Here is a 10,716-nt window from a genome sequence, read left to right as displayed (position 1 = left end):
TTCTATGAATATTATTTTTTTTTATTTTTTTTTTTTTCAATTCTCATGTTTCTAAATGAACCTAAAGTCATAGTTCAAACTAAATAGAAAACTCTGTTGTCATATGCTCAACTATCCCTTTAAGGCCACTTTTACAAACAGTTATATAAAAGGTTTTAACCATAACAAAAAAGAGAATGACATAAATGCGGTAAAAATTTGGCCTACACCTTGCTGGTTAAACACAATATGTATTTTTAATGCTTAACTAAAAACTGGTTTTAGACAAAGGTGTTGTTTTAATTTTTTTTCTGGTGTAGTATTAAGTATAATATATCTTAAAAGAGTTTATCTTTATCAATTAAGATAATTATATAAATTCAATTAAAAATATCAACTCTTTGATCTAAAAACCAATATATAACATTCATTTATTCACCTGAAGACATCACAAGTTCTCAATATGCCATCACAGAGGGGATTCGATTATAGTTTGTGGAACTCACAGCCCTGTAAAATAAAGAAAGTCACATTACTGTGAACCTGCAGTGTCTTTGCCTGTAGAACATATTGAGCAACTGATATTACTGATTATTGTGCAAACATTAAGCACTGTTTGGAGTGTAATATGAGTTTTGGTGCTAGTTCCTGGAGCCCAGCTTACTTTTTGATGTTGAGACTGATGATGATCTTGACAGGTGTGCTCTTTAGACCAGGGGAGAGGTGAAATATTTTGACTTCCTTATTCGTCATTGCTGAATTGGTCTTTTTGGTACCATGGGGTTCTGCAAAGTAGGTGGGGTAGCAACCAAATGTTCCTGCTTTCATGCCTCCAGTCTGCACAAAAAAGATGGCACAAACTGTTCCAAGATGGAAACTTTATACAACTCTTTCCATATGCACTTCTTGAACATTTTTAAACTGTGTATGATCTCCTTTATGTACCTTTTTACATGGCGCACTTGTAAGGATTGCTGTTAAAGCATTCAACTGGATGAAGGTTCAAACGAAATGCTCCATATTTTAGCATATATTTGTTTGCCATGATCTCACGATGGTAAACAAGTTATCTCTCTCATTAGAAAAAGAGAACACAGTAATCTGCTTGCATAGAATTATACTGTCAGGTGATTAAAACAAGGACCTGGGAGTCGGATTGAAAATCTCATTTATGTAGACCTAAAAAATACCTTTAGCATTTCCTTGGCTCTGTCATAGGGGTCTGAGGAATGGGACACCATCTTGGAGAGGGTGATGTCAGGATAGCTATTATTGTGCAAGGACAATACGTCTGACAGCAAAACCACAGAAACTTGCACATCTGCTTACCTGTAACCACTTCCCTTCTTGGGTGGACTTGTGTAAGAGTTTTTTCCAGGTGATTTGTTTGGTTTCCTTGGATTCTGTAGGGCACTTATTGCTTGAATGGGGCCTTTCAAATGTCCCATAATAGCTTCCCACTTCACATCTACAAATCAGAGAAAACTACTAAGCAACTGTAGGGACAGTTTCAGGAACAATTGTAAAAACTGTAATCTTCATGGCAAACATCTAAATAGTTCTGTGATTAGCAGCCTCAATGGTTCACTCAAGCTATTATTCCTCTGGGTTTGTGTTTTTTTTTTTTTTGCATTTTGATGCTTTGAACTATTGCAACCTGGTGAAATCCTTGTTTTCAAAATCTTGTTTCCAGCTCAACAAACATCATTAAAAAGCACAAAGCATGTTTCTTTCTCAAAAAAAAAAAAAAAAACTGGGGTATTTTTCATGTCTTCAGACTTTCATAGACCTTGACAACCAATGCCTACTGTACTGTACCTCTCCCTAATGAAATATCCTTGATCAGGTGCAACTTTGTTCTCCTTGCACCAGTACACTAGTCAATAGTTTTGAAACACCTTATAAACGAAAGTTGTGTCATCATTTACTTAATTATTTTTTTTGTTTTAAAGGAGAAATTAATATTGTCTACAGTCATGTGTCAGTCAAAGAAAGAAGGACTCACTTTTTTATCTCTCTGTTACTGGAAAGAAAGTCTTTGTTCTTTTTGGCTCGTTGTATCCTATACTGTCTTTCTATTTTGGCAGGGTCTGTGAGCGCCTCTCTCTCTCAAATATCCTCTTAAACTGTGTTTCGAAGTATTCCGCAGGGAGTGCACTCTTTGATTTAACTCCTCCTGATAGCATCTGTTTGTTCTTGTATGTGGAGTCATTAAATGGGCCTTTCCGTGACAAATAAAGAGCGTTAGATGGACGTTAAAAGTTTAGCAAAATTATTCACTTTTCATTTTCAATATTATGCAGGGGGCAGGGCTAGTTGTCACATTATCCTGTGTGTATATTGTACTGTACATGTTTAACCAGTCACACAAGTGCTAATTGTCTCTACCAGAGATTTAAACCTATGTTGGCTGCAAACGTTCTATGTTTAAAGGCTATAAAAAGCGTATATTTGTCCCCTATTGATATGTATCCCAATTCTTTAAAGATGCCAATCCGCTCCATGACATGGCATTTTCTATGCAGCACTTGTTGAAAAAAGCTGTAATATAGAGAGTTAATGACGACCATGACGCTATAATTCCTTTAAACTCTAAATCCAGTGTGCATTATATATTCTTGCACTAATAAATTTAGCTCCACAAACCTCCAATTATATAACGCCTTGTGGTAAACACTCAGTTATTTAAAATAACTCCACTGTTGTGTTGTTCGTGTAGGTTGTGAAGTTCGAGTCCAGCAGGTCAGTTACTCAGTAAGATAGACTGTCAGAGTCATTTTTTATTAGTCAAATAGCCCCCAAACCAATAGTTTCATATGATTTGACAGTATATTTGAACAAATACCAAAAATCTAAAAGGTGTGCATTATAGCTGGCACCTAGATGAAGACTTTATAGTTGCTCTTAAGATTTTAATGATTATATTCAAATATTATTGATCTTTAAATTATGGCATATTTTGTGTATGAGCCCATTTACAGTAGTGCAAATAGCAATTTTACTGATTATTTGAGTTTATTACTATAAATATAAAAAAATCTAAAAGGTGTGCATTAGGCTATTGCTGACACCTGGATTAACACGTTACAGTTGGTTTTATTCTCTTCAAATGCTATTAAAGTTAGAACCTTGTAAACCAGGGGTGCCCAAACCTGCTCCCGACGATCGACTCTCCTGCAAAGTTTAGCTCCAATCCTAATCAAACACACCTGAAGCAACTAATTAAGGTCTTCAAGCTCACTTAAAAATTAAAGACAGGTGTGTTTGATTAAGTTTGGAGCCCAACTTTGCGGGACAGTCGATCGCCTGTTGTAAACCAATGTCGTTACTTTGGAGACGATCTCTAAATTTGCGAATATCGAACTTCAAACGTCAAACCGGTAGACACTTACTGTACAACATCAAACATTTAACAAATTATACCTAAACCAAACGTTTAAGATAAATGTTTTTTCTTCTCCTGTAGGCCTACATCACAGCCTGTTACACAAACTAAAAGGAATTCTGGTAACCGCGGTGAAAAGTAAACTCTCCACACACTGCGGTAATAAATTACAACATTAAAAAATGTTTAGGAACTGAATTTAGTCAAAGTTATCACATTTTGATGATAAATGTATGTGCACACTACAAAAACAGTTCATATAAGGAATAAGTGACCACACTCACTAATGCATACAGTATGCATCAACATGTAATTAAGAGCATTATAAAAGGTTCAATGTTATCAATATATCAATTTATTATAAGAAACACAAGATTTTAACAGCCAATGACATTTCCAGCTGGGGAGACTCAACTGATTTTCTACTGTTTAGTGTTAATCATCATCTAACTCAACCAGTCAAGAGCTACGTTTAACCTTAGATGTTATATGAATATGATCCCTGAAGCATAGGTTTTATTAGCTGACAATAATAATAAATACATACACATTATAGGCCCAAATACAAATGTACTTTTAGAAATTGTTTTTTGAAAAATGTGGTGTTATTGTTAAAACTTCTATGAAAACGCGTGTGATTAAATAATGTTTTAGTATATCTTTTTTTAAAGTATATTTTACTAAGCAATTTTTTACATAATTTCTTTGAGTTAGACCAATCTTTTATTTTGGTGGGTTGTAACCAGTTTCTGTGTTTTTTAATTAACTATTATTATTAGCTAATAGGCCTACTTGAAGTATAGCATACTCTACTGTGCAATAGTACTATATTTCAGTTTGAATTTCTTCAAGCTATACCGAAATTTTATTTTGACAGGTTGTCGTAAAGACATAGCCGTTTCTGTCAGTCTGTGTATACGATACAAATGAATGACGATAGTTTTATCAAATGAAATGGTGAAATCCACTCATAGCGCACTGACGTGCACATGAGTAGCCTACATCATGCATCAATATAGTGAAGAGCTGAAAACACCAGGCGTGCTTCAGTGTGTGTATGTGTGTGTTTGTGTGTGTAGTAGAGCACACATTCCCAGAGACGTGTATAACAACACCTTCAGGGGGTGCAGCTGGCCAAATGTGTGCCCATAATCAGGATTGTATTGTTGTGCCCCCCTTCCTCAAATATGATGGAAAAAAAAAACTACTATAGGGGTGAAAAAAGAACTTTAATCAAATAAAAAACTAAATGAAGAAATTTTATTATTTATAAATCATTATTGAAGCTTTCGACATTTACCTGTGGCTCTAACTTTATTATGACCCTAATTTATTTTATATGCACATTTTTTGTTGAAGAAATTATAAAGCCTGTGTCATCTATAGCAAAAAGGTGTCCAAAAATGAAAGATTTTGTGAATATTTGAATTAAATGTTTGGTCAGTAGCCTAAACAAGGATTTGATTGTCCTGTAAGTAATTACATGGCATTTGTAATAACATGCCTACATAAATTGTTTACTTTGTATTTGCCTACATTATGTATTTTAACAGTGTTATTATTAACAAATCATTATTGCCTCATTATCTTTTTATATAATGCATTTTAAGTCACTTTAAAGGCTTAGGTCTGTTTTTATAGCAACAACAACAAAAAATATTACGGTATATTAATACTTTGTAAATTATTATTTGAAGTAACAAAACCATGGTTAATTTACAGTTGCCATGGCTACAAGAACGATGATTTGTGGTGTTATTGTTAAAACCATGGGTAATTTTCGTAAGGGATCCTGAAAAAAAAAAAAAAAAAAAACTTTCACAGGAATGTGCCTGAAAGTGATAAACGGGCCTCATTTTTACCTAAATGATTTATACTTTATTTTAATATATATTAAAAATGTATAAGGTGTAGCTGACACCTAAATTAACACATTACAATTGTTTTATGACTGCAAGTCTTTCTCCTCAAATGCTATTGAGCTTCAAATTTGCGTTTGAGCCCATGTGAAAGAGTAGCATAATTTACATATGATTTACAGGTTATTTTAATAAATATCAAACATTTAATTCAATTGTGCATTATAGCTGACACCTACTGTACATGAACAATTACAGTTGTTTTTATAAATCATTGTGCTCAAATGCTACTGACGTTAGAAAAGTGTATACCAATTTATCGCATGTCATTTTAGAGACGGTCCCTAAATTTGAGACTCGTCCAACGTCAAGCCAACTTGCCTGTTTGTTTTTCTTTTTTTTCTTTTACTTTTAGTTTTCTTTTCTCTTCGCTGGATTGCTGATACTACCCGGTACTACCCGGGCATAGATGTTAATCCATCAATTATGAATATTCAGCAGTAGGGTTGCCACCCGTCCCTTAAAATACGGAATCGTCCCGTATTTGAGAACAAAATAGCTCGTCCCTTTTTGAATCAATACGGGACGGGGTTTGTCCCGTATTTTCGGAGTTGTCTTCAATGACAATTAGGCATCTCATTCAAAACACCCCACCGGCGTTCTGTTGAAGACTCGTCCTATTCTGCCCGATTGGGTAAGACTCGCTGCCTTCGTTGGATTGATTGGTTTGTTTCAGGTTCACGGCCAATCAGAGTCAGAGGAGGGCGGGTCAATTTGTCGGCGAGTGTTCTCTGTTGCGCACAGTGGCTTGTCAGATGTGCGACAGCATGCCTCGGGAGAACTCAATCTCCTGAGGCAGATAGTGTAATGACAGTGTTTTTATCACCTCAATAATTTTCTGATTGATTACATTAGATTTCATCGACTGCCTATTTGTTAAGAAATAATGTTAAAAATGTTAATGAATAATGTTATGGTATCATTTGTTGGTAACACTTTACAAAAAGGTTCATTTATTAAACATTAGTGTATTAATTAACATGAACTAACAATGAGTAAGTAGGCTAATACATTTGTTACAGTATTTATTAATCTTTGTTAATGTTAATTAATAGAGATGAAGCTGTTCACTGATTGTTTATGTTAGTTCACAGTGCATTGACTACTAAGATTTTAATAAAGTATTATTAAATGTGGAAATTAACATGAGCAAACATGAACAACTGCTGAATAGGTGTAGTTTATTATTAGTTACTGTTAATGTAGTTAACTAATGAACCCTATTTTAAAGTGTTACCGATTTGTTTATTACAGTTAAGGTGTACAGTCAGACAAAGCATTATTTTTATAAGAGATAAGAGAGATATTTAATAATAAAAATATAGTTCCTATATGTGAAACTTAACTAATTTAAATAAATGAATTCTTCAACATGTTATTGTAGATTTAACAATAGACTATATAAAATAGATTAATTACCAATAATAATAAAAAAATTGTGTTTTATATGAATTTAGATATGTTTTTAGATCGGCAAATATTTTATCCAAAATCTGTGTTCACGCCACCTTACACCTCATGCCACGCCACATTACTAAAGTTAATTAGCAATTTCTCATCCTACTCCTTTCTAGGTTACAGCAGCAGAGTTTACGCAGTTGTACCACACGGTTATAAGTTATAGCTGAGGTTGTGTTTAACCGTGTGGTATTTTTTTACGAAAACATGTTTTAAATTGTGATTTACCACCGCTGGCGCGCTGCTGCTGTACACTCTAAAAACGGCTGGGTTATTTTTTAACCCAAAATGCTGGGTTGTGTCTGTTGGGTCATTTTGTTGGGTTATTTTATTTCTTTTTAAACACTTTTGGGTAGTTTCAGTTTACCAGGTGTTGGGTTAAACCTGCTGGGTTGCGTCGCTGGGTTGTTTCAGGCCAGCGCTGGGTTATTTAACGCGCCTTGAAGATGTTTAAATCGCTCCCCAACTGTCATTTTGGAAGAACAACTGGACAAAGCCACGGCTTTCAACTGTTTTAAGGTAAGTTTATATATATAACTTTAATAATTATTTTAAATTGGCAGAATTATAACTTTTTTTTGCGGCAACATTACTGTTAAACGTCTACAGGCAAACATTATTTACGTTAATTGATGAACTGTTTACCTCAAACGGCCGACATACGTTACGTGACTCACATAATCGTGTTAAGGTATCTGAGACGACAGATTAATACAGTTTTATTAAGTTTCAGACAGTGACGGATGGATGAAATATGCGAATACCTGTGAAAATAGAGGAAAAAGTCGTTTCTGACACTGAAAAGCGAATTTGACATTTAAGTGAGTCAAATGAGTTCAAAAAGTGAATACGACTCTCTGCGCTAATGTAAACGCCTGCAGTTGTCCATATCGAGATGTAAATCATACAAATTACGTACAATACAGTCGGACCGCTGGTCTAAGAGAACCGACGATCCAGTTCAAATAAACCGTTCAGTAGTTCTCGAACAAAGTGATTCCCGGAAGAGAATCGACGTCTCAGGGCATTTCAAAGTCCGCGCACGGACAGCGAGTGATGTAGGCCGCGTTAGTGAGGTGTAGAACCATATAGAGTGATTAGATGCTTGTGTGGTTTATTAAGTCTTTTTACATACATATTATAATTCAAAAAAATTTTTTTTCCTGTCAGAAAAGCACATGGATACATTTGTGAGAGAAAAACTCTTCGAGCTCAGTCTTATTGAGGCGTCTAACGGTAAGTTCTTGTTTATTATTCATTTTACATAATTGTTTGTCTGTGATAATCAATTAATTTTACGTTAACCCTGACGTAACTTAAACGCACATATATTTTATTACGTGCTATAGTTAAAGCTGCACTTAGTAACTTTGTGTTCGGAATGTACATAATTTATGAGTGTAAACATCATAAACATCCAGATAGTGTTTTTGACTTGTCCTTATCACTTTGGTACACCTATAAGTGTTTATATATGGACTGTTTTAAAGCTGCGGAGTAACCCAGTACCTACGTGACTTGTCATAGAAATGTCTGTGGGCGCATGCAGTGTGATCTCCCTTGTGCCAGTTACTGTGTGTGTTTGATATAGCCAGCATATTAACATAAAACTGTGATTTATAATGACTGGAACATCCCAATGATTAGACAGTTTGAAAGCACACCTTTCAGCCAATCACTAGAGCAAATTCTGCTTCTGTAGACCAACTCATAGGTGAATTTAACAAATAATCATGATGGGTAAATTTCATGATTAACTTCACACAGTTAATTGAACTGAAAAACTGTTATTAAAACCATTATTTATTTATTTTTTTACTTTATTTTAAAGGTTGGAACAAACATGGAATTCCTTAACCGAGCAGAGTCCACAAAACCCCATCCAATTGTCATGGCGATTTAAAAATTCCAGCAGATCTCTCAGGCATTGATCATAATCAATGGACAGGTAAAGATATTTCTGGACTATTTTCAAAAGGAATTGCAAATTGTATATTTAATTGCATTTTTCCACATGTGGACACATACATTGTGAAATAGTCCAAACGCAATTGAAAAGCATTTGAATTTCAGATGCTTTACACAGAAAGCTGTCAATTTGTGTCAAGCGTGGGACTATACTATGGGGCGTGTTTTTTATTGGGATATATTCTGTAGTTTTTACCCCAAATCTCTCACTGTTTGCACTCTGATGCACGTCAGCAAAATAACATTGCAGTTCTACTCTTATTTACCTATTTGCATCTTACCCTACATTTTATTCCTCAGGTGAAAAGCATTTGGTTAATGGTGAATATTGACCAATAGTACCATGTGGTTCTAACTGTTAGCAGGGGATAATATCTGCATTTGGGGTAAAAATGACAGAATTATTTATTGTGTGAGGTGCCAAGAATATAGAGAGATCCGGGTTGCACTGTCTGTTCTTTAACACGCATCTCTTGGAGCGGCAGATGCCTTTAGTAGTGCCTTAACCTCCATCGTTCAAAGCATTTTGGCACAATTTTCTTTGAGTGACATCACCTCCCAATACAAACACTCTCCATAGTATGGTCCCACCTCTGGCAAAAATTGACAGTTTTCCATGTGAGGCATTGGAAATTCAGATGCCAAAGTTATTGCGATTCCATTTGAGTTTTGGCAGGTAACATGTGCGACACAGTGAAAAAACAGACATGGTAATTAGTAACACCTCATGTACTTGTTCTTATGTTGCATCTATGCTAACATTAATCTGTTTCTCTCTTATTCCAAGGTCACCGTAGCCACCAGATCCAGTCTGTGTCCAGATCAGAGGGTCACTGCAGTCACCCGGATCCAGTACGCATCCAGATCAGATGGTGGATCAGCACCTAGAAAGGACCTCTACATCCCTGAAAGACAGCGGAGACCAGGACAACTAGAGCCCCAGATACAGATCCCCTGTAAAGACCTCGTCTCAGAGGACCAGGACAAGACCACAGGAAACAGATGATTCTTCTGCACAATCTGACTTTGCTGCAGCCTGGAATTGAACTACTGGTTTCGTCTGGTCAGAGGAGAACTGGCCCCCCAACTGAGCCTGGTTTCTCCCAAGGTTTTTTTCTCCATTCTGTCACCGATGGAGTTTCGGTTCCTTGGTTTTCCTTAGTTGGGGACAATTAATATCAAGCCATATCATCGACTTGATTGAACAGAGGGACGATACATCACTGAATCAATGATGAACTGACTTTAACTGAAAACTGAGTGTTTGCTGTTATCCCTTCGCATTATTACACACTATTTTCATATTTAATATTGTAAAGCTGCTATGATGCAGTATTTGTTTAATATGACAGGCTTATTACTCACAATGCATGGAAAATACAGCTGCAAACGGACTTTGCTTTTCCATTTGAAATTTGGCAGTCATTCATGAAAACTGAAACAGTAATTTTTGTTCAGTGTTTTTGAAAGTGTTTTTGTTCAAGATTTGCAATTGTGTTTGGATTATTTCACAATGTGTCACATGTGGAAAACGGAATTGAAAATATTATTTGCAATTCCTTTTGAAAATTGTCCTTCCATAGACAGGCTCTATAACAGAGTATACTGCTCTCAGGTGTAGATCTTTGCTTCAAATCTTAAGTGTTTGACAATAGTTCACCCAAAAATTAAAATTGTCATTAATTATTCACCCTGGTCTGAAAGCTCTCGAATATCATCGAAAATATCTCAACTTGTGTTCTGAAGATGAACGAAGGTCTTACGGGTTTGTAACGACATGAAGTTGAGTAATAAATGACAGAATTTTCATTTTTGGGTGAACTATATGTTGAACTACCCTAAGCAGTGCACATCTACCTACAGTGTTTATATACTTGATATACATTTAAGGACATCTTTAAATGAGTCTACATTTAAATTTAAAGAATGTTAATTGTCAGTGTCATTTCACTGTGTATTTAAATAGCTAAACATGTCAAAATGTAATAGTTAAACAGCTAGACAGGT

At 35.2% G+C, this 10,716-nt stretch overlaps 1 long non-coding RNA gene across 3 annotated transcripts; it reads right to left on the bottom strand.

Annotated features, from left to right (window-relative positions):
- Positions 1-30: 30 nt before the first annotated feature.
- Positions 31-3,607, bottom strand: LOC113057913 (uncharacterized). Of its 3 annotated transcripts, XR_003277898.1 has the most exons (4): positions 3,108-3,602; positions 1,309-1,447; positions 644-816; positions 31-489 (listed from the first exon to the last, which is right to left on the bottom strand). It is a non-coding gene; the product is annotated as an uncharacterized LOC113057913 (long non-coding RNA). The 3 variants fall into 3 exon arrangements; XR_003277897.1 differs by having other exon boundaries at positions 31-816; positions 3,108-3,607; XR_003277899.1 differs by having other exon boundaries at positions 31-816; positions 3,132-3,607.
- Between the last annotated feature and the right edge of the window lie 7,109 nt (positions 3,608-10,716).

The sequence above is a fragment of the Carassius auratus genome, chromosome 39 (genome assembly GCF_003368295.1).
Source record: "Carassius auratus strain Wakin chromosome 39, ASM336829v1, whole genome shotgun sequence".
Lineage (NCBI taxonomy): Eukaryota > Metazoa > Chordata > Actinopteri > Cypriniformes > Cyprinidae > Carassius > Carassius auratus.
The sequence above is the reverse complement of the archived record's forward strand: the minus strand, read 5'-3'. Positions and strand labels throughout refer to the sequence as shown.